Raw genomic sequence first — 25,454 nt, forward strand, 5'->3', positions numbered from 1 at the left:
GAGATAGTCTGTCCTCTGTTAACAACCTGGCTAAGGTAATGATGGCTCCTTCATGCAGTGGACATTCTCACCATCTTCATGCATCTTAGCATTACACCTGCAGTCTTCATTTCCCTGCTTTGACTCAATCCTAAGGAAACTGGCCTTGGGGCACTGTTTGTGATTGTGAGATGGAATAAATAAAGTTTTAATTCCTAACCAGTAAAAGGCAGTTAAAAATGATAGAACCATTAAAAAGAAAGAAGTATCTTCCCATGTACTTGGAAAGAAATTTTCCTGAGATCCATTTTTCTGAAAAAAAGAAAGAGAAAAGACAAATGAGCACAATAGTGTGTATGGTATGTACCATTTTTGCATAAAAGTAAAATGCTATATGTGTATCTACATAGAATATCTGTGGAGGGAAACACAAGAAACGAATGACTGCAGGTTGCCTGTAGGAATGAGAACCCGGGAATCTGACTGCACTGGGGTGAAGACCTACTTTTTTTTTAGACTTACTTTTTAATGCATATCCTTATAACTTTTGCATTTTCTTACCATATTCATGGATTACTTTGAAAATATATATATAAATTTTAAGAAACCAATTGACTTGAAAGGAGGAAGAGAGCCCTTGAGAAAGGAAGAGAAAGCCATTTTTGCCATTAGATAGTAGGTGGCCAATGGCACAGGTCAAGAATACATGAATAAATGCTGCTCCCAGAGATGGCTGTCAAAAGAAAAGGATAAAGAATTCCCACCCATAAACCTGAGGACTCTATGGATTTGAAATTAATTCAATTATTGAACCAGCAATAAAGGAACAATTTTATTTTCAAATATTAAGGAAGTAAGAAACAGAGGGAGAAGGGGTAGGTGGGAGGGAGTAGGAGAAGGAGGGAGAAAATTCAACTGGTAACAGCATGAAGGATGACCAAGGAAACCAGGGGTTTCCCAGGTAACCCAAGAAGTGTGCTGATAAGGGTCTGCATGAGGTAGGAGAGAGGGATGGGAGCAAGAATCAGTACCATTTTAAAAGGGGGGAATCAGATGCAGTGACTGATTGGACACGCTGGAGGACTAGGCACGAGCATATCTCGAGCAGGAGGATTTGGCAGTGACAGCTTTCTAGGAAAAATTGCTGCATTCTCAACATCTGCATGCATCTGAGAATTACACCTGGATTCTTCATTTCCATGCCTTGATTTTAATCCTTAGGAAAGTAGGCCTTGGGGTACTACTTGTGATTCTAAAATGGAGTAAGTAATGATTTAATTCCCAGCCAGTAAAGGGCAATCCAAATGACTGGCTCCACCATTTCCCCAGGGCTAGTTTGTAACCTGGGACAGAAATAAGCTGTGTGTATTAAATCAATACAATCACTCACAAGTTGGAAAAAAAAAAAAGTCATTGCTTTGGTGGCTATGCATCCTATGAAGTATTTCTGTTTCTTAATGGTTTGCTTTCTTCAGCTTTAAGCTTGGCCAGACTTCCACAGTGAGCCAACAGCAATCAGGGACTAGGTGCCTTGAGCAAGTGTCCCAAGGTGCCATGATGCAAATTACAAGCTCCTGCCTGCCCCATGGGACTGTCACAAAGATCAGGTTTCCTAAGAGACAGGATTGTGTAACCTCTCTCACGGCACTCCCGGCTTTCTTCCTCTCGGCCGCCCTCACTGGGGCTTGCTCATCAGAGCTTGGGAGCATGGTAGACTAGGGGAAGTGTCAGGGTATGCCATCTGGTGATCTTTCCATGTTTAACCATGCCAAGGGGGAAAGCACGGCCTGCCACAGCATCTCTGATGTGAAACACGGTTAATATAGAGTGTATCTCCAAAACACAATGATAACTGTATTTGTCATGATGTGTCACTCAGAACTAGCAAAGGAGGAGGATTCTGCCTGCCTGATAAGCCGTGTCTCCACAGATTCCAGACACCCCACTTCCCTGTCTCTCTTTGACCCCTCAATTCCTGCTGCTTCCTAAAATAGACCTTCCCAAGGCTCTGCCCTCAACTCTCTGGGATTGCCTCCATATCTATATTCTTACCTTTCAGTCCTGAGCAGCTGAAGCCCAACTCACCTTGGAGCCTTGATTTCTTCAGATCTAGATGACAGCTACCTAGTAAGGTTCTCCCCTGACTTATCTCAGTCAGTATTTCCAGAAGTGAACACTTGACTCCACTCTTTAGTTCCCATCCTTTCTCCTGACTTCCCTACACTACACCACACTTCTCCCAGTCACTTAAGTTACTTGTTCTTCCATAGGTTACTAAAATTGTAGTCTAGATATCTTTATTCCTTAATCTCTCAGATTCATTTTCCTTCTTCCTGCCTTGCCTCATGCTAGAGACCTCATCCTAATTCAAGACCTCATTGCTTCACTGCTCCCATTGTATTCACTTCCTGGGTGAATTCCCCTACTTACAGTTTCTTTTACTTCCACTTCTTTGACACATTGTTGCCAGATCATCTCTTCATATGCTTTGATCTTTTATCTACTCAAAAAAATCTTTGGTGGCTTCCCTTGCTACTGAATTAATACTAATCCAACAAACTAAGGATGGGTCCTTCAAATTTTTCATATGGCTTTTATTGGTGATTTAACCACTGATGGTGAATTTCTCTAAATTTTCCTTAAACTTTCATATTTTCATCTTATAGCACATTCTAGAGTAAAAAGTTCTCTAAATTTACTGTTTGGGGGTAAAACAGCTTCTCAATATGTGTTTTTCATTTGCAAGCAAAATAAATACTACTTAAACTGATTTAAAAAATAAAAGGCAACTTATTGCATAAGGACAACTTACTGACTCATATAAATGCAAAATCCAGAATTTGTCCTAGTTAGGCATGACTGTCATACCAGGGACAGCTTCTCTCTCTCTTTTGTACAAGCAAGATAGCTATAACAATACCAGCTATACATTCAACCTGCTTGACCCCCCCCCCCCCCCCCCCCCCCCCCGCCCCGCCAAAAAAAGTTTCAGTTTATAACTCTGGAAAGAAAGCTCTGGTAAGGATTTTTATTTCCCTTGCTATGGTTACATATTGTCTTTAATTAAGCACTAAGGTGAGGGAAAACATTTGGGTAGACTTATCACTGAGAAAAGGAGATGAAGGGCCAAGTTGTCTTACCCAAATCTCAAGGTATTGGTGCTCTACAGAGTAGAAGACTTGTAACAGAAAGGGTATAAACTGTTGGGAGACACACACACATCCTACATGCCTTTGGCTGCATGTAACAAAACACCTAATTCAAAGGGGCTTAAACAATAAAGAGCCTGATTTATCTTACCTAACCAAAAATCTGGGTGGAGAAAATTTCAGGATGGCACAATGTATCTTTTTATCTTTCTGCTGGGTCATCCTCTTTCTCCCTGCAAGTCACCAGATGACTGGGGCAGCTCTAAGCATTATACCTCACAAGACAGTGTTACAAGCAGGAAAGAAAGGGCAAAAGAGACACCGTCTTTCCCAGAAGCCCCTGGCTGACCATTCTTTCTGTCACTGGCAGGAACTGTCACAAACCCATTCCAGCTCAGTCCTTGGAAAGGGGAATGGAATAACTGGCTTAATGCACATAATTTGTCCCTGGAGCTAGGTAGACTCTCAGGAAGAAAAAAAGTAAACTAGTCGTTGGTGGGTCACTAATAATGTTTGCCATTAGATCATACTTCTTATTTGATTCCTGCCACCTGTTTAAATTTTTAAATTTGTAGTGTTTCTCATGAAGTTTTAGATTGCCTTTTTATTTTGAATCATAATATTTCAGAGTTCAGATGAACTTACGTCATCCAATTGAGGGCTTTTCAACGTTTTTTATTCCAGACTTGTAAGCCATCAAACAAATGCAAATAAATGGGAGAGGTTATAAATGAGCTGGTGAAGTGTGGAAGCCAGGTAAAGAAGGCAAGTTCCCCCCATTCCCCCCATCCACCAACCCCCCCTCCCCCCACCCCGCCCCACCTGCTGCTGGCTAGTGACCCTGAGACACTTCTGGAATGCAATTTTAAAACCTCACCTCTCCTCTACTTCTCTTACTTTAAGGAACGGAGGTCCTAAGAAGTAAAATGATTTGCATTTGCTCCTCCATATGTTACTAAGACTGTAGTCTAGATTTCTTTATTCCTTAATCTCTTAGTATCTCTTACATCTTTATAATTCTGTATTGTATTTGTCTTCAAATTTTGCTTTGTATGCACCCACTTAAAAAAAAAATCCTTAAAAATAAATCTTGATGTAGAAGTCTCACCTTATTTCAGCAGTCTGTTATGCTCCTTCTCTAACCCCAGTCTTGATACACAGTATTCCTAAGCTACACAGGAAGTACTTCTGGTGTAGCTACACAGTGTTTTATTCTGTTGTAGGCAGGAGAGTGGCTAAGCAACGGAGTATTAAGCAGGGTACCACTGTGTTCCAACTTTGACTCCAACAGCCTCACTTTTCCTCATTTGTTAAGCTGAAGTAATTATAACACCTACTTCACTGGGTTGAAGTTCATAGGCAATGTACTTACACAGCCCAGCACATAGCAACTGCTATGTGTTTACTGTTATTTCTCAGTCATCCCCTTCCCCCCAAATTCTTTTTGGCCTTCAAAGATCCTATAAACTGCTAGCAATTTCCCTCTCAGAGATAAAGGGGCAATAATGCCTAAATCCAGAGTCTCCTATCTTATGTTTAGACTCATTTCCATGAATGCATTTCCTTCACTTTACTTTCTTCTCCTCATATAACTTCACTGTATGGTTTGCAATTTTACTTCCCGTGGAAAGGAAGGGTAACTCATACTGTGGAGTATAAGAGTCCTGGGATCAAGTTTCTCACTCTCAAAGAAAGCCATCTTACAGATTCTAGGTCACTTGTCAAGAATCACCAACGTTCCAAAGATGCCTGCTCACATCTTATAGTTCCAATATACTTGGATCTAAGTGCCAGTTCGCCTTCACCGCTCCGACAAAACTACTCCCAATCCCTGACAGTTACCCCATGTATTTGCCTGAATTAGCTAAGATAAGAAAAGTAAAACAGGAGTGGTTGTTTTTAAACAACTAAACATCTAAAGACACAACTAAGTAATTGTGTAATTTTGTGTCTACATATTAATAAAATTTTTATTTGCCTCATTCACCGAGGACGACTTCAGAAGACAGAACCTCCTCTCAAGGTTCAACGGAACTAAGTATAATGAGCTTTTTTTGGTAAATGTTGACTCAATATTTATAGTTACTTAATTTAAAAACTCCATTGCTTTTTCTGATGTTGACTTAAGAACTTTACACTTTTGTTAACAGAAGAGACTCATTGCACGCCGACAAATCTACTCTAGTAAGGTGTGGAAATCCACCTTTAGCAAGAGCATTGGTGGTTCAGTGGTAGAATTCTCGCCTGCCACGCGGGAGGCCCGGGTTCGATTCCCGGCCAATGCAATGTTTTTCTTTTTCCCCACACGTCTCAGCTCCTCAGAACGAGTTCATTAGAAAGTTAGGAATGGCCGTTTTATGCAAATAAATATGACGAGCATAATTTCTCATTTGAGTTTCTTATGGAGCAATTAAAATGGCTGATTCCCTGAGGCGCGCCGTATTTTGAGACCTTCTTTTACATATTTTTAGGGCGCTTAGAGTACACATGTGAAATGTAATGGGACATACATTTACTATATTATATGGATTAAAAAAAAAAAAAACCCTCGGCTGTTTGGAGATGCCGGGGATTGAACCCGGGACCTCACACATGCGAAGCGCGCGCTCTACCACTGAGCTACATCCCCCAGCCGAGAAACCCTTTTCTGTTATAGGTATTCATTCAGGCTAGCGCTAGACCAATGGCTCTGGTTAAGTTTCGAGACTTTGTTTTGCTGAGAGCTTCCACGGCATCCTCTTTTCTACCTTTGCCGCTTCTTTTGAAACCGTTTCTGAGATGTATCAGAACTTCATGCCACCAGCGTTGTGGGACGCAAACCTGACTGGCTCTCGAGCACTCCAGCGAGGCGCCTGGAGCCCGAACTGAGACCCTGCTCGCTGCCGGGCGGCGGGGCAGGACGTCCCGCGCAGAGCGCCAGCCCGAGACCGACTCCTCCGTCGGCTTACTGCGCAGGCGCCGCAGAACGCGGAGGTGGGGGTGCATCCGGCGCTTTGTTGCGGAGAGGGCCCCCCCCAGTACGGGCTCCGAGGGAGCAGGCGGGAATCGCCGCGAGCGCTGTCCTGGTGCCAAAGGAGACCTGCTCCTGAAGCAGAGCGGTGGGGATCTTCCTTGCACGGCCGAAAACCTTTCGGATTTACCTGGACAGCCGCCCTTCCCCCACCAAAATAAACCCACATCTCAGGAAAACATGTTCACGGCAAATCCCCGTAAACTGGCTTTGTAGGGGTTACAGCCAACTCTTGCAGGAGAAAATGACTTAACAGCATGCTTTTTATGTGGGGTCCAAACTGAAAGAAAATGACACCAACACCCTCTTTGTAGCTTAATTTTACATAAATGATAAGGTCGATGGGAAGCACCTCCTCATGATGCACTTTTCTCGCCGGTATTTACACCCTGGACCCATCTGACTGATACGTTGTGAGAGAAACACATGTCACTTAACACTACTTCATTGTGTCCTCTGAACTCTTCTAACCGCTAATCCTACCCCCAGCCCCAAAGGAAGAAATGTACCCCAGTCTTGTTTACTTGAAATAACCTCTCTCTGGTTATTTGAGTGCTAGGTAATACGTTGGACTAATTTACCTTATAATGAAATGATGTGTTTGATCCTTCCCAGTGCAGTTTAAACTGACCACCCCAAGGAAGCGAAGGCTGAGTGGGAAAAGCCTCGGGTGCCCTGATGGGAAAGAACAGGGGAGCGATTTTGTGTCGGGGGAACTGGGCTACCTTCTCTTCCAAATGACCTGTAAGGCTGACCCAAAGGGCACACGGTGAGGGCCTAGAACTTCCACTGCTTTCCGTTGCAGTAGAGTGCCCCTCGTAAAATGAAGTCAGCAGGCCAACAGCCAGAGCAGAAAAGCAGAAGTTTCAAAATGACTCTGGGTAAACCGCAAGTTTCATAATCAAGCCCTAGATTAAAAATAAATGTTACTGTGTTTGCTTACAGTAATTTCAACAAATAATGGCTCATAATCAGATTTTGTTTCTAATGAGAACAAGCCAGAACAAGCCACATACTGATCTAATATTCTTCAATGCAGACTGTCTTTAAAAAAAGATAAAAGCCACGTCACTGAACCCTCATTAAGGAGCTCCGCTCCAAACGCAAACATTTCCAAACCAACCCCTGTTTTCCATCCAGAGTCACTAGAACATGAACCTCTTCAGTTGACTGAGTCAAGAAACAGAGAACCATTTTTCACCAACCAGGGTTTTCACCATTGCAAATGACAAGTGTAACATTCAGTTAGTTGTAAAGAAAGCATGTTTGCCTTTGGTGACCTTACCTTGACATCCTCTTTAGGATCCCTTCCTCATATTAAGACTTCTTTCTCCATCATCTGAGGCACTTCCTTTCTGGGATTTCTTTCTTAGGCAAGAAACTTTGTTCTTAAGGTTCACAACTAAGCCTAAAGAAGGCTCCTTCTAACTTGTTCATTCCTCCTATTTATTCTACTAGTCCAGGACATAACTTGGTGAATTGGGTAAAGAAAATTAAGTCAAGCTCTAAAGCCAAGAGAGGATGTGAAATCGATTTACTGGCCTGGCATAACCCAACAGAAAGATGGCTTTTTCAACCACTGTAGTGGGTGGGAAAGATGAGATCTGGCACACTTTAAATTAGGGAATACTTCTTGGATCCCATTTATTCTGTATGCAAATAAGACTGCCCCTGCTCTGCTTACAGATGAAGATAGGCTGACCAAGTGTCCAAAATCATGGAGTATTAAAAGACACTTATATTTTCCACCTTCCCCACATTTCTCGGTCGGGGACAAATTTTCCCCAAATTTTCCATTCTCAGTCTCTCTGTCACACATCATGCACACACCCCCCCCCCCCCCTTCACAACAATCGACCTTACATCCCCACTTTGAGGCAGGTGACTTTCATCTCTGGTACGGTTTCCACATTTCCTTTCACATTCTTGCTTCAGCTCCTGGCAATCTTTGTTCAACAGGTATAGAGCATCTTTCCCTCCAAGCTGACAACAAGTTAAGATACTTGTTCCCAGTCCAAGCAGCAGTTCTTACTCCTATCAGCACATTAGAATTACTTATAAGAGTCTTGGAAAAAATGCTGATACTTGCTCGAGCCCACTCCCAACCAATGAAGTCAGAATTGCTAGGACTGGGTGTAAGCATCAGTACCTTTTTAAACTTCCAGGTTATTCCAAGGTGCTGCTAAACCCAAGAGCTAGTACTTAAGGTCTATTTTTTCATGACAACAACAGATGTCTAGTGATGGTTTTAACTAACCTTACTGTGTTAGTCATTTCACAAGATATACATATATCAAATCATGTCATGCACTTGAATCTAGTACAATATTATATGTTAATTATATCTCAATAAAACTGGGGAAAAACCCAAGAGATGTCTATTACCAAACCAGTGGTTCTCAAACTTGGCAGTACATTGAAAGCACCCGGCAGGCTTTAAAAAAACTCTGATGCTTGAATTCCATTCCTAAATATACTTATTTAATTGGTCTGAGAGTGGTCTGGGCATAGGAATTTTAAAAGGTGATTCTAACATGCGGCCAAGGTAGAGAACCGTAGTGTTCAAGTACACGCTTTCTCAAGATCTTCACCCAATCATGTGAGCAGCCAAGCTTGCAAAACTCTGACAGAAGAGGGCTACTCTCTGCCCAGGGGCTCCCACATTGGGAAGCTGGCATTGCTAGAGGATGAAAGAAACCATCTCAGTCCAACTTCTCCTCCTTATTTTCCTTCATATAAAATAAAACTGATGGAGGCAGGCGTTCAAGTGCTGAAAACAAACATGTCTTACCCTTGCATATCCTGTCTCCTCTAACCACCCCCACATCACATGAATGAGTTCTTCCAACCAGCTGTCCCTGCTGATTTGCTGGCCATTGGAAGGGCTCAAGAGGAGACTGAGAAAGACTCGGAGTGGAGTAATCTACACCCGGCATCTGGGACGGCCCTGTGCTCGCGGCTTCCTGGATGAAAAGGGAATGCCTTACTCAACACCTAAAGGCACAGGCAGCCTTTTGGAATACATTCTTTTGCTTCTCAGGGTCATAACTACTAGTAAATCTTCATCACCACAGTTAATTATCATTAATAACAACCCCAGGGCCAAAAAAACTACTGGTTACATTTAATTCAGAGACAGTTAATAAACATTACTCTTTTCAATAAGTACCCCCAATGTGAAAAATTATAGTGATCATAATTTACATTTAGAATTAGAAGTATTTATTGAACAGTGTTAGATTCTACTTGGAAAGATGCACATTCTATAATTTAGATTTTGGTTACAAATAGATGGAAACAGAAGGAGGTACATATTTAAGATGACATTTAAGAAAGAAAAGATGTTACAGAAAGCCCATACTTCTGGAAACTCAATGGTCAGTTTCAGAAAGAATGTTACAGGCCTACAGGGAGGAAAAAAAACATTTATCTGTATGGGATATGAAAGATTTTTCCAAACTTAAATTATCTGCTCAACCACAGGAATCCCTGTAGTCTTATACTGGCCTATTCACAAAAGCTGGAAATAGGATACATATTCTTTTGTGGAGGCCTCTGACTGAGGTCTTATTTTACCAACTAGTTAGTCCCCTGGAGATTAGGTATCATATTTTATTCTATATGAACTCCCCATAGCATCAAGCACTCACTGAGTTCTACTGAGGCACATGATACATTCTCGCTTTACAATGTCAAGTGGGAAACTGGTAAAACGGGTGTTTAAGGGTAAATGGACATAAAGGATTCTATTGCACTGATGAAGATATTCTAAAGGATATTCTAAAACTGGATTATGGTGATTGTTGCACAACTCAATAAAATTAACCAAAATTATAATACTTAGTTGGGCAGTTAAAACAATTGAATTTTATGATATGTAAATTAGAGCTCAATAAAGCCTTAAAAGAGGGGGTGTAAGGAAATAGAATGGGCCAGCAATGGAATAGGATTAATGTGACAATAAGAAGTTATACATACAGATTGCATAACTGATCTGAAAAAGAAAACAGATGATGCACAAAAGAGGAAAAGTGGAGAATGAAAGGCAATGATTTCCTGTGATGTAGAAAGGAACAGTTGTTACACAGATAGGGAAACTAATGTTTCCAATAATTGTTACAAGGATAGGGAATGAATAGCATTTAGATAAATGTTATGCGGAGCTTCAGAAAGAATTCCATAGCATTACAAATATAGATGTATATACTGCATGAATACAATAATAATATAAAAATAGGGCTCTGTACATATTTGTTGATGCAAAACATCTCTGATATTAATTCACTATTGATTTACTTACAGATATATTGAAAATTGGGATTATGAGAGAAGGAGGTGTCTAAGATAATTCTCAGTACTCTGGCTTGAAAAATTACATGCATCATGTAACATTACATGTTTCATTCAATGAAACAGAAAACATGGGAGGGAAAGTGAACTTTATAGGTAGTCTTTAATTCCATTTTTATTCTGTTCAAATTGGGATAATTCATCTCTCCCAAATGGAATTTTAAATGGATACTTAGATGATGAATTTGGAGACAAAAGAGAGGTTTTGTGTTGAAATATGTATTTGAGAAATACTAGTGTAGGCAAAACAAAGTCCTGGATTGGATGAGACTATTTAGGGAGAGAGCAGAGAATGAGACAAGAAAGGACTGAGGGTCTGGCTTTGAGAAACCCTAATAAGTAAAGACTGAGAAAGGAGAATGAAAAGGAAGAGCCAGCGATACAGAGAAAAGCCATAATAAGATTTCAGAGATCCCAACGAGAAAAGAATGTTTCAATATAGAGTTAAGCTTAAAAATACTGGCACCTGCAAAATCAGGTAAAATTTCGAAGACAAAAAATGTCCCTCAGATTTAGTGACATGGAAGTCATTGATTAACTTTAATAACAGTTATTTCACAGAAATCAAATGTTAATTCTTCTAATATATGCCATGCAATTCACAGTTACTCTCTCTCTGGGAAGTTTTCTTGTTTTCCAGTGAAAGAGCTCTGTCAAGCTCTTTTACTTTTAATACCTAAATTTAAAGAAACTATTTCTTCTGAAGCAAATTCATTTGGAAATTCATGAGATCCTAGGAATCAAGAAAGGACAAGAGACACAACTAACTTTAATCACAAAAAAGTTTGCAAATATTCTTTTCTGGTCTTAAAAAAAGATCACATTTACTCATTTACATATTCATTTACTCAGTGAGCATCTATTGATCACATACCATATGTCAGGCACTATGCCTGGAACTGGGGCTAAAAAAGTGACAAAGTTAGCAATGCCCCCAAGCTAATGTACTTAGAGGTAATGGAGGAAGCAGCAAACATAAAGAAAGCATCGATTATACAATAAAGGCTATGGTAGAAGGAACTAAGAGTTCCCTGTGAGCACAAAAGAGGAACACACAATCAGACCAGGGGATCAGGGGATCAGATCCCCTGTGGAGACTTTAAGTATGAGCAGCAGTTAGCCTAGTGAGGATGGGGGTGGGGGATAAGGAAGACAAGAAGAAACTAAATAGGGGACAGAATACAAAGTGACGTCAAAGCCAAGAGGGCCGTAAGCCTTTCAGGAACAGAATATATTTAGTGGGTGTGTGTGCTCTGTTGTGGAACATGACAAGAAGGAAGCTGGAAAGTAGACAAAGTCTACTTTACACAAGGTCTTGTAAATATCCTAAGAGCATAGAGAGCTGTGAGAAACCATGCAGAGTTCTAGAGAGGGAAAAAAACATGAGTTTTATTTTTAGAAAAAGCATTCTGGCCTTAGATTGTAGAGCATATGGAGTGGGTCCCAGCAGGAAACAAGGAAACCACTGGAAGCTTCCTTCTGGCCTCAAGCAATGGAATAATAGACTCAGGCAAGAAATGATGATCTAGAGTTGCATTCTACAGTATAGCAGCTACTAGCAACATATATCTATTGAAATATGGCTAATGCAAGTTGAGAAGGTAAAATATCTCATTAGTAGTTTTTTTCATGATGATTACATGTTGAAATGATAATATTTTAATATACTGGATTAAGTAAAATATATCATTAAAGTAAATTTCACTTTCTTTTTACTTTTTGTCATTAGCAGTTCTATTGGACAGCACTGATTCTGAGACTTTGTATTGGAAATGGAGAAGGAGAAAACTGAATGAATAAAGAGATATTGAGGAAGTGGGTTTGACAGAACTTTCATAATCAATTGGACAACAGAGAAAAGGAAAAGAAAGGAATAAATGATTCCAAAGTTTCTGACTTGAGCAACTAAATGAAAGAATGGTAGACTGAAGAGAGTCGAGGAATAAGAAAGTTTCTTTGCTTTGTTTTTATTTTAAGGTAGAAGGAGATTCAGTATATTTGAGTGAAAATATGGAGTCAGAAGAGAGGGAGACCACAAAGATATAAAAGAGTGAAGAGCGGTTAATAAAGATGAGATGTTCAAGAAACTGAAAGACTTGATATATTTGGGCTTCCACAGGGACATTAATTCACCTCAAGAAGAAGGTTGAGGCCTGGGTGGAGTAGGCAGTGAGCCCAATGCATATCTTTAAGAAATGAAGGGACTTTCCTGGTGGTCCAGTGGCTAAGATCTGCGTTCTCAATGCAGGGGGCCCAGGTTCAATCCCTGTTAGGGAACCAGATCCCCCATGCCACAACTCAGAGTTTGAAGGCCACAATGAAGATCAAAGATCCAGTATGCCACAGTCTGGTCAAATAAATAACTATTAAAAAAAAGAAATGAACAAGGGGTTGGGGGTTGGTGATGGGAATGAAGTAGATTTATAGCATAGTAGTTATCCAATAAATATTAGTTTCTTTAAACAGTTCACATACAAAGTAATAATTCTATTTTGTAATTTCACATTAGAATATTTCATGTTACTTTTCACACACATATGAAAACACAATAAATATCTACCCCTTTTCTCTCTCTCAACAAACACACACATACACATTTACATATGCTCCCCACTATAGATATACATTAATCCAGTTTTTTAGACAAAAATGTTACAGAAATTAGGAAAATCCCCATGGACAGAGGAGCCTGGTGAGTTGCAGTCCATGGAGTCACAAAGAGCAGGACACAACTAAGTGACTAAGCACAGCACAGTTATAGAAACTGGAGGTAAATGTGTTAAATTGTGCAATTTCTTTTAGTGATACAAATAGAAAAAAAAAATGACGTACCATTTCTTAGCATCATTAACAATAGAAACTTCATAAATGTGCTCAAAAAATAGCTTCTAAAGGTTAGAGGCAGGCCATGCTGGTAGATGCTGAAGAAGCATCTTTAGACAGATTTCTATACTGAAAAGAGTGCTGAACAGGAGTCAGAAGACCTGGTATCCCCAAAGTGGGCAAGGGAGGGTGGGAAGAATTGGGGGATTGGGATTGACATGTAGACACCACTATGTATAAAATAGATAACTAACGAGAGCCTGCTGGATAGCACAGGGAACTCTTCTCAGTGCTCTGCGGTGACCTAAATAGGAAGGAAATCCAAGGAAGAGGGGATCTATGTATCCATAGAGCTGATTCACTCTACTCTACAGCAGAGACTAACACAACACTGTAAAGTGACTGCACTCCAATAAAAATGAATTAAAACAAAGAGGGCCTGGTATCCAAGCAGATGGGTCATTTAGGTGTCTGGGGCAAAACACTTAACTTCGTTGAATCTCCACCTTCTCATCTGTAGAAGACAGATGGCTTTTATAGCTCCTACAACTCAATAGGGTCTTTGTGAGGATTCAGTAAGAGAATGCACCGAAAATTCTTCTGTGACTTGATAAATGCTCATATAAGTTATCTTGACCTAGTTCCAATAAAAATTTATCACAGTCACTACAGTACTGATAATATTCATACTCATAATGGGGAGTTATGAACTGAGTCAAATTTACAATTGCTTAAGGATGGTTATACTACTTGTTTACTGATTATTGATCATTCTGAACTTTCATGGGATTTCTTTTCTTGTTTAGAGGAAGTACCAAAATACATCACTTCTTTTAGATTTCCGTAAAAGTGTGGCCCTTGAGTCATCTTATCCGAGTCACCTGAAATATCTGTTTAAAGCACAGTTGCCTGAATTCAACATCCAGAGATTCGGCCCTTTGGGCTAAGACTCAAGAACCTGTATTCAAGTGTGACTCTACACACTATAAAAAATTTTAGAACAACTTTGTTGAGAAACAGTTTATCCATTTACGTTGTACAATTCATTGGTTTTTTTGTATATTCACAAAGTTGCACAATCATCACCATAAAATCTAAAGTCTATTGGGTTAGTTAAAAGTTTCATGCAGGTGGCTATTCTGTGGACCCAAGTTTAAAGAGCCTTCCCCTACCTCCAAGTATAATGACAAATAAAAGAATTTTTGCATGCCATCAGACTGCTCTGCTAGTCTGCTTTCTGAGCACTAGTGGCCCCTTCTTAAACAAATCTCCATTTTACAACAGGGTTAGGAGATAGTATACAGAGAACATGCAACTGTTGCATGGCCAAGTTGCTGAGCATGATCAGAAAGCGTTTGCAAGGAAAAAAAATCATGATTAGGCTAAGGCTCCTCTCAGCCCCTCTTCAGATTATGAGACTGATGCGCTGCCTACTGCGCTAAGAGGGCAGATCTCTCAGGCCCTCTTAAGGCCTGCATTCTGTTCTAAAGGCCTTTCTCTCTTAAGAATTCAGGATCAATGCAACTTCCTAGTATCCTTAGACAGAGCATGTTGTTAATAGCTTATTGATATTTTCAGTTTGTCCGCTTCTAGAACTCCACTGTTGATTCTGTTTCATCTCTGTTTAATTTGAGAGGAAAGACTTAAACAAAAACTCTTCATTGTTCTGGTAAACGGTAACCTAAATGGTGATGTGTGAGCCAGAAATACTCAAGACTTTAGAAGAAGCCACAACTCTAGTTAGGCTGATGTTTTAGGAAGTCTGCAAAGTGCTTTTCTTACTCTATGGGGAGAATAATGTTCTAGAGAAGCATATTTGGAAAGCTAGGTAAGTTTCTTTTCTGGTTTTTACAGAGAGGTCTTCTTATTTAGCTTACAGTGTTGTAAATTTCTTGAGCATCATATTCACTTAAGAGCATTATAGAGACTTCCCCAACGGTCCAGTGGCTAAGACTCTGCACTCTCAATGCAGGGGGTCAGGGTTTTGTCCCTGTTGGGGAATCCCATATGCCACAACTAAGAGCTCACATGCCACAGCTAAAGATCCCACATGCTGGAAACTAAGACCCACGGCAGCCACACAAGTAAATAAATGTTTTTTAAAAGAACAGTAAAATATTGCTTTACCAAAAAAAAAAAAAATTATATGAGTAAGTGTGTCTGATACACACACACATATCCCCCTGGGCCTCTCTTCTCTTCTGTTGAAACTGATAGTCACTCTAGGGAGGTCATATCAACAACATCTGAATTTGACTATGAAGATTAAAAACAAAAAAACCTCACAAACTCTTATAGGGGGTTTAGACCAAAAGTTCCTTTTTATAGATGAGAAAACCAAGGGTTAGATCAGATGGTAACTTTGAACTCAAACACCCTTTTCTGCTTTCCTTGGAGTGGGTGGTCATACCTCTAGAGGGAATTGTCTTGAATTAAAATTAAGAGCTCAATGAAATATGATTTTCAGGGTAAATTCTAAAAGCTGTCATGAAGTTAAGTCCTAATCTCTGTTAAGAGCCAAGTATTATATTTTCAAGATTATGACATTAAAATGAAAGCAGAGTGGAAGTTATGTTTTTAAATTGGTTATCTTCCATTATGTCAAAATAAAAGCAGAGAGCAAGTTAGGTCTTAAAGTTGGGTATTTTCCTCTGCTATATGCAAAGACTGTCAATTCAGTATAAAGCTCAGCTCAAACTATCTATGAATGGTTTCTAAATTCCAGAGACCTCTCTGGGAACATTGTTCAAACAGCTGGTGATACTGCCACATATAGATCCCATCTTGATTTAAAGCATGGGCCCCCACAACATTACCCTTGTTTATATGCCTTGAAGCAGCCCCTAGTTCCAGGAAACACTTTGTCATCATGCACTTGACAATTTTTGGTTGCCATCAACCACGTCACAAACTTAACACTCAGCTTTCCCAGTCAGTCTTTCCAGGGACCTAACTCACCTCTGTCTGTTTGGGTTTCCATGCTGACATTTAGGAAAACAACAGCCACTCGACTCAGAAAGCCCTTTGTCTATATTCGTACTAATTTTAATATTGACTCTCCTAAAAGCAAGGATTCTTCCCCCCTGTTTTTTTTTCACAGGATCGAGCTTCCAACTTGTATTTTTTAAGTGCTTCCAAATTTTTTCTTAACATATGTTGCACAAAGTCTGTCCTATTAACAGAACCCACTCCTCTTCCAAATAGTATAAAAATCCAAAGATTTAGCCTTTCAGTGAGCATTTCTAGGTTGTACCATTAATTTGAGCTTTGTGTTTAGCTCCAATCCATTTGTTTAAATTCAGTTCAGTTCAGTTCAGTTGCTCAGTCGAGTCCAACTCTTTGCGACCCCATGAACTGCAGCATGCCAGGCTTCCCTGTCCATCACCAACTCCCGGAGTTTACCCAAACTCATGTCCATTGAGTCGGTGATGCCATCCAACCATCTCATTCTCTGTCGTCCCCTTCTCCTCCTGCCCTCAATCTGTCCAGCATCAGGGTCTTTTCCAATGAGTCAGCTTTTCGCATCAGCTGGGCAAAGTATTGGAATTTCAGCTTCAACATCAGTCCTTCCAATGAACACTCAGGACTGATCTCCTTTAGGATGGACTGCTTGGATCTCCTTGCAGTACAAGGGACTCTCAAGAGTCTTTTCCAACGCCACAGTTCAAAAGCATCAATTCTTTGGTGCTCAGCTTTCTTTATAGTCCAACTCTCACATCCATACATGACTACTGGAAAAACCATAACCTTGACTAGATGGACCTTTGTTGGCAAAGTAATGTCTCCGCTTTTTAATACGCTGCCTAGATTGGTCATAACTTTTCTCCCAAGGAGTTAAGCATCTTTTAATTTCATGGCTGCAATCATCATCTGCAATGATTTTGAAGCTTGAAAAAATAAAGTCTGTCACTGTTTCCACTGTTCTCCATCTATTTGCCATGAAGTGACGGGACTGGATACCATGATCTTAGTTTTCTGAATGTTGAGCTTTAAGCCAACTTTTTCACTCTCCTCTTTCACTTTCATCAAGAGGTTCTTTAGTTTTTCTTCATTTTCTGCTATAAGGGTGGTGTAATATCTGCATATCTGAGGTTATTGATATTTCTCCTGGAAATCTTGATTCCAGCTTGTGCTTCTAGCCTAGCATTTCTCATGATGTACTCTGCATATAAGTTAAATAAGCAGGGTGACAGTATACAGCCTTGAAGTACTCCTTTTCCTATTTGGAACCAGTCTGGTGTTCCATGTCCAGTTCTAACTGTTGCTTCTTGACCTGCATACAGATTTCTCAAGAGGCAGGTCAGGTGGTCTGGTATTCCCATCTCTTTCAGAATTTTCCACAGTTTATTGTGATCCACACAGTCAAAGGCTTTGGCATAGTCAATAAAGCAAAAATAGATGTTTTTCTGGAACTCTCTTGCTTTTTCGATGATCCAGCAGATGTTGGCAATTTGATCTCTGGTTCCTCTGCCTTTTCTAAAACCAGCTTGAGCATCTGGAAGTTCACGGTTCACGTATTGCTGAAGCCTGGTTTGGAGAATTTTGAGCATTAATTTACTAGCGTGTGAGATGAGTGCATTCTTTGGCATTGCCTTTCTTTGAGATTGGAATGAAAATTGACCTTTTCCAGTTAGGCTCTCCCAAGTCTCTTTTCTATGATCATCAAAGATTCTGAGTTTAAATCCATTTCTGGAACACCCAGTTTGGTGTTCTATTTGGATGGGGACACATTTCTTTGTACTTGTAAGGGCAGTGAAAATTTTTTTTTAAATGAACACAGCAGGATATTTGCTTCTAACATTTTTAAGCAGCTCTCCTTTGCTTCCTCTTTCCACTCAGAAAAGTCTATTTGAAATCAAGATTTGATAAATATATGTAACAAAGTAAGAATTTTAGAGAAGTATTATTGTGTGTGATTAAGCACTTTGATGCTGGAATCAGGTTGCCTGGGACTGAATCTCAATTCTCTTACTTCTTACATGAAAAGCCTTGAGACAGTTGCTAACCTTCCTGTGCCTCAGTTTCTAAAAGGAATAACAAAAGCTAAGTGGAAACTGAGTAGTAAACACATGCAGATCTCTTAGAACTCAACTCGCCACAGAGAAGTAATAAATGTTAGCCATTTTTATGTAACTGAATAAAATAAAATAAAATTCACAGATCAGTTACCAAGAATACAGGAATCATAGAATTTGGAGGACACGCAAGATCCCTGGGATACATAAATAGGAAAATTCTGGGAGGAATTTGTGAGAAGTTCCTATTTTTTACTTAATGGTTTGAATTTTTACTCTATTGCTTTATTTATTTATTGCCTTGAGAAATATTACTGATTTCCTTGGATTTCAACTTGCCTCATAAAGAAATAATGGGAGGCGGTATTTAAGGACTCAGTCCTTTATGGCTATTACTGTGATCATATTCCATTTCAATATCCATTTCATGATAGGGTTAGGATATGAATGAAACCCTTTCCAAATGATTGTGACTAATCTGAGCCATTATGATTTTGGAATTCTTCTATAACAAAGGTACCAGAAAAGACTGGAAAATCTACAGGGGACAGAGGGCAGGAAGGCTGCTTGCTCTCACCCATCAGGAAGGTCATCCATAAACACTAACCAGATCTCCCATAGACTTGTGGCAAGGCTGGAAGCTGAAATAAATATTTAGAGTGTAACTTTGGATGATTAATTCTTGATTTACCTTGTTTTGGTTAGATAACGGCAATGATCCAACCATTGCATGGACACTTGTGCTTATAAAGCTTATTTGACCATTGTTGAACTACTCAAGCTATTCACAAGTCTTCACTTGCTCATTAAAGGAATGGTCAGAGACCATGATTTAAGAATTCATTAGAGAACGGAAATTAAATAGATTTAACTCTTTGGTGTAAATAAAATATTTACTATACAGATGTATATGCCTGTGTATATGAAGAGAATAGTTATGTCCCTAAAAATTCAGTGCCTAAATAATGATGAAGACTCATTTGGGATATATGAATTCAAATTCATTACATTCTGTGCTAAGGAATTCAGCTATTCTTCATTTGCTGTTTTCTGTTCTCCATCCCTGCCATCTAGGTAAAGCTTACCTTCCTGGGCAGGTTTCAGGACTTGCATTTCTTTCTCATTTTCTTCAACACTTGCACTATATGAGGCTGTTCATTTAACTGTAGTACAGCTTTACAACGGATATCCTAGCCTCCATTCTACCTCTCAGATGTCGTCAGATATGCTGTTGGCAGTACCATGGGTGGCATAGGCAACAGACCTCCCAAAGGCAAACATCTTGTGTATGTTCAACTACAGTCTATGCCTCCAGAGAGGAGGTACACAACTAAGGCCAGAGGGCAGACCATCTGCTCTGGGAGGCCCAGAGCACTATGCAGTGATAAGAGGAAGGCTATTGTGACTCCTGGCTTAAACATACACTCTAGTGTAAATGCATAACCCACACTCCACCAGCACTCTGCATCTTTCAAGCTAATTGTTGCATTTGGCCCTGCAAATATAGAAACGGATGTATCTGACACTACCTTTAAGGATGGAATAGCCCAAAAGACTGATATTCTGAGACAACAGGGTTAGAAAGAAACAAAACAGCACTTGTCATTTCAGGATGATTATTGTCATCTAGAGGATGTCTATTGTCAAATTGCAAAAAAAAAAAAAAAAAAAAGAGAGAAAAAAAGGGGGAGCCAAGGTGAAAGGACAATTAAATCAGCTGAAATAGTTTTTTGCCTACAAAATGACCAAGTCCACTATGTAATAAAAACTAAATGAAATGAAGTGCAAGTTGCTCAGTCATGTCTGACTCTGTGATCCCATGGACTGTACAGTCCGTGGAATCCTCCAGGCCAGAACACTGGAGTGGGTAGCCTTTCCCTTCTCCAGGGGATCTTCCCAACCCAGGGATCTAACCCAGGCCTTCTGCATTGCAGGCAGATTCCCCACCAGCTGAGCCACAATTAAATGACAATTAAATCAGCTGAAATAGTTTTTTGCCTATAAAATAACCAAGTCCACTATGTAATAAAAACTAAAGCTCTACATATATGTCAACTCCTACAGAAAGGGTAAACACTAGCCTTTATAGCTTTGACATTCTGAAATAAGGAGAGTAAAAGTAGTTATATAGATTTACACAGATCTTAAAGTGAGAAATTTCCAGATAATTAAGTGACTCAGATTTTTACTGGCCTTTAATTTATAATCCCACTCATGGATCCATGGAAAATCTGATTTAAAAATTAAAACAGCATTTAATTAGGATAGATCATTAAGTAGGACCATCTGTATTTCATTCAAAGAACCCTTGTTCCATATTTTACCTTAATCTCAGAAATGTGTCAATATGTGTAAGTACCTTTCACTGTTTATTTAGACAGTCAAGTGACATATAATCCAAATTTGTATACATTTATGATTTTAAAAACTAAAAAACAGACTCTCAGAAGCACCTAGGCAGGCTATAGAAAGGAACAAAAAAAAACCATCTTCATGTGCCTTACAACAACACCCTCCCAAGACAATGGAAAAACATCTGAAGAGATTTAAAGAAAAAAATAACTAAAAATATTTACATTTGCAAAGTTGTCTTTCAGGCATGAGGGAAAAGTAAGAGATTCTTAGGAACACACTGTCTTAGAAAATATCATGTCCTGCAGTTATATTCCAGAGAACTGAGAGATGATTCAAAATTAAGATTTTCAAAATGCAGTAGTGGTATGAAAGAATTTGCATAGTTCTCCTTACTTAGTGTGGCTTTCTTTCACTAATCCCGTTGAAAATGTGGTATCAGATGAATTCTGCAGTTTTGAAACAACCTTAATCTTCAGTGATGCTTTAACCTGTTCTTTCCTCTTCTTCCTTTCTCTTTTCCAACTACCTGAACAGAAATGTTTATTTGCAAATCTATACCTCTTGATTTATAATGAACCTCTCTCCATGTTTAGTGATAATCTAAAATAGTATCTGTTGTTCTCTAGTTTTATAACTTGTTTAAAAATGATAAACAACTCTGGTTAATGATTATATTTGTTTATCTCCAATCCTTCTAAAAATCTCAGTAAAATAAACATAAAGGAATAAAAAAAAAACTCACAGGAGGAAAAATAATGTGAGAAGAAATTAGCAAAAAAAGGACATCGATAAATTTGAAAGAAAGAATGCAGATAGATGAATGTTGATAAGGCTTAAGATTACACCAGGTATCTAAAAAGATGAGAGTAGTGGCTGGAACTGAAAATAGAAAAAACAGCCATTAGCCTCTCACATCTTCATGCACACTACCCAGCAACATAGCTACCCACACACATGACCAACCCATTCAAGGAACTATTACCTTCCCAGGCAGGTTCCCGGCTTATGGATGGATTTCTTTCTATATTTGGCATGAATCAGTGAATCATTTTCCAGACAAATTAAACTATAGGGAACCCACACTAAGATATCAGAGAACGGGAAGTGAACTCCTGCAGAAAACAGAAAGCACAGGGAATATATAAAATTCCTATAAAATATCAAGAAATCTCAGTTCTGTTCCCTGTTCTGTAACTAGGAGAGATTATCAGATAGGAAACTGGAACGTGTGGTAGGCAGAATAGTGACCACTGCCCAAAGATGGCCATCTCCTAATCCTCCAATTTTGTGAATATGTTATATTACATAGCTAGTGGGAATTAAGGTTGCAGATGAGATGAAGGTTGCTAATCAACTGACCTTAAAGTAAGAAGATTATCCTGGATTATTTGAGTGGCCCAAAATAGAGTGTCTTTTAAATGCAAAAGAGAGAGGTAGAAAAGTAGAAGTCAGAGTTAGAGTTACAAGATGTAAGAAAAACTTGAGCTGCCATTGGTGGTTTTGAACATGAAAGGGGGCCATGAGGAAAGAAATGTGGTCAGCCACTAGAAAGTGGAAAAGGCAAGAAAACCAACTTCCTGTAGACCCTTTACAAAAAAACACAGCTCTGATTTTAGCCTAGTGAGACCTGTTTAAGAGTTCCGAACTACAGAACTGTAAGATAAATTTATGTTGGTTTAAGTCATTGTTTGTGGCAATTTGCTACAGCAGTCATAGAAAGCTAATAAGAGGGTCTGGCCCAAATAAAAGGTCAACAACACTGACATTTGGACAGCTTGGTCCCTCTCCTTTCACCTGCAGCAGTGAAGCCTCAAATCAGCCACAACCTTTTCACTGCACACTGTCCTCTGCCCCTGCATATACATGCACAGAGCCTCCAATTACATACAGACCTTCCATCTAGAACCTGAGAGATAGTCCACTATCCCCAGGAATGTGAATGCAACCTCCAAAATGCAAAATAGGAATAAATATTTTTAAGAAATAAAATCGAATGCTGAAGAAACAGAAATGTGGAGGACAGAAAAATTGTGTTTAAAATGTATAACTTATATAATCAGAAAAACAAGTAACACTGTATCCATAAATCAATGAGAGTGTTATCGAAGAAAAAGAAGTAGTGGAGATGAAGAATGAAAAAATTAAAAGTACATAGAAATTATAAAACAAGTCAGCAGAATTATTTTAAATTAGTAGAGTGTTTAAGGACTTCCCTGGTGGCCCAGTGGCTAGGACTCTGAACTCCTAATGCAGGGGGCCCCGGTTTGATCTCTGGTTGGGAAACCAGATCCCATATGCTGCAACTAAAGAGTTCACAAGCCACAACTAAAGATCCTGAGCGCCACAACTAAAACCCCACACAATCAAATAAATAAAGAAATTTTAAAATATATTTTTTAATTAGTAGAGTGCTTAGAACATAAAGTTGGGGAGGTCACCCCAAGAAAATAATTTAAAAAGCAAAAAGATGAGCTATAGGAGAGGAAAAGTAAGAAAATCAAGCATGCTAACACAGGAAATATAAAATCAGAACAGTAAGAATTTGAGAAGGGAAGGGGAGAAGGGCATATTGATAAAAAGAAATGATCAACGAAACAATATAAGAAAATACCCTATTACTGAAGAACATGTTTCTGTAGAGTTCTTGGTACAATGAATGAAAAGAGACAGACATCAAAGCTGATGATCTGATTTCAGAACACCTGAGACAGAGGTAAGAGCTTCCAGAGAGAAAGCAGAGACCACATTCAAGAAAAGGGAACTGCAAACCCAGGATGCCAGAAGAGTGGAGCAATGCCTCTATTATTCCAAGAGAAAACGTTTAGCTTTATCTACCCACCCAAACTATCAATTGAATGTGAGTGAATACATATTTGTCAGACAAGCAAGTTCTCAAAAAATCACCTTCCAAGCCTGATTTGCTCTATCAAATGAGTAAGTACAGTGAAAGAGGGAAAAATTTTCAGAAAATGGTCAACACAGAGTGGTGAGGAGGATCCAGAATGACAGATATGCAGAGGACCTGGAGAGCAGTCAGTCTATGTCCCTGGAACAGAAGCAAGTGAGCCAGCAAGCAACTTGATATGTTTGCCTCTGTTGATATGTTTTTCACTTAAGTGAGAGTTTGATTTTTAAAAATTAATATTAAAAATTTGGGGGGTTAAATAATGTTAGGTGTATAGAAAATAAAGAAAACTTGTAATAACAACCACCAAATCAGACAGTAATTAACTCTGGAAGGCAAAGTTATAGAAGAAAGGAAGTGTAATAAAAATAAATTACATATTCATCTATAAACAATATGTATATGGACCCAGAAATACAAACAATTTATGCTAATTTAACCAAAAGTTGTGATATAACAGTATTTGGAGGATGAGAAGGAGAGTGGAAGATTGCTAAATACTCATATTCCAGAGTTGAGAGGTAATAATTCGTGTTTAATACCACAACTACAAATGGCATTAAAAGCACTGAGACACATAACGGGAGAGTCCAGAAGATACAGCAAAAAGAAATGAGAGTGGTTATCTCTAGGGAGATGCACTAGGAGTGGATCTACTAGGAGATCAGAGCAGAGGACTTTTGTGCTTGTATTTATCTTTTAAAAGTATATGCATATACTACTTTGATTTTTAAAAATTAAAATAAAACATGGCTAAACTATTTACTAAATTGTGAGCCACACTGACAGAATTATTATATGTAAGCCCCTACTCTCCCTTCCATAAAATAGAGCTACATAGAGCAAGAGTGATCATTTTTATTGCTAGGAAACTTGAGTTATGAGTTTCCACATCTTTAAAACTCATATTGATTACCTGAGTCACTTTTTTTTTAATTGGGAAAGACTAATAATCCATCCAGTGGTAAATATTATCCATCATCTAAGACAAATGAGCATTTCTTTGTTAATTATGCTTAAAACACAAGAATAAATAGCTTCACCTCAACTATATAAAACAAATATTTGATGCATACTAAAACTAAGAGAACGTATTTAATGAGATTTCTATTTTTTTCTTTCTTCCTTCCAACCATCCTTCTTTTTTTATTTCACATTTCTGTATTTTCCCATTTTAAAAACATAACTAGATACTTCTCCTATAATCAAGAAAGACATATATTAGTTTAAAACTCAATTTAAAATAATATACAAAATTCTGTATGTAACATAATATACACACACATAAGAGAAAGACAATGTTGACAACACTACGTTTTAGGGACAATTATCTTCACTGGAGAAATGAGTCTTTCCTCTCTTCTAGTTTTCTGTATTTTTAAACCTTCAGTAACAACATTTTAGTACTTCCAGTATTAAGTAAATAACACAAATAACATTTACTGCTGGAAGCTTTCTTCACTTTAACCCAAACTACTTTAATGCAAGCAGTAAGGGGTAAGTCTAGGCAGCTGCTATATGCAAGTAGCCAATAGTAAGTGTATTTAGGAAAAACCCTATGGAGGGGACTTGGGGTAATTCCTCCAACTTCAATTCTCCTCCAGCACATTGCCTGGCAGCCTGTTGGTTTTAATGGTATTTGCAGCATCTCCAGCTTCAGGGACTGATCCTTGTGTGTTAAATTGATTAGGATAATCCATCCCATTTCCCTTAGCAATGGCACTGGTTCAGGAACAGACGAAACATGGCTGAGCCAGCCAATGCATGGCATTCCCTGATGATAGTCACTAGCTCAGGGGTGGTCCAATCTCCTTAGGACTGGAATTTGGTAAATTATCCAAGGTCAACATCCAGCAATTAGTTTTGTT

At 38.9% G+C, this 25,454-nt stretch overlaps 1 protein-coding gene and 2 non-coding genes across 3 annotated transcripts in view; 1 reads left to right on the plus strand and 2 right to left on the minus strand.

Annotated features, from left to right (window-relative positions):
* GPD2 (glycerol-3-phosphate dehydrogenase 2) overlaps positions 1 to 25,454 on the minus strand; it is a 225,225-nt gene that overhangs the window by 179,886 nt on the left and 19,885 nt on the right. The gene's annotated exons all lie outside the window — the stretch shown is intronic.
* TRNAG-GCC (transfer RNA glycine (anticodon GCC)) lies at positions 5,343 to 5,413 on the plus strand. The gene has a single exon. It is a non-coding gene; the product is annotated as a tRNA-Gly (tRNA).
* Positions 5,686 to 5,757, minus strand: TRNAA-CGC (transfer RNA alanine (anticodon CGC)). The gene has a single exon. It is a non-coding gene; the product is annotated as a tRNA-Ala (tRNA).

Source organism: Odocoileus virginianus, chromosome 13 (genome assembly GCF_023699985.2).
Source record: "Odocoileus virginianus isolate 20LAN1187 ecotype Illinois chromosome 13, Ovbor_1.2, whole genome shotgun sequence".
Classification (NCBI taxonomy): domain Eukaryota; kingdom Metazoa; phylum Chordata; class Mammalia; order Artiodactyla; family Cervidae; genus Odocoileus; species Odocoileus virginianus.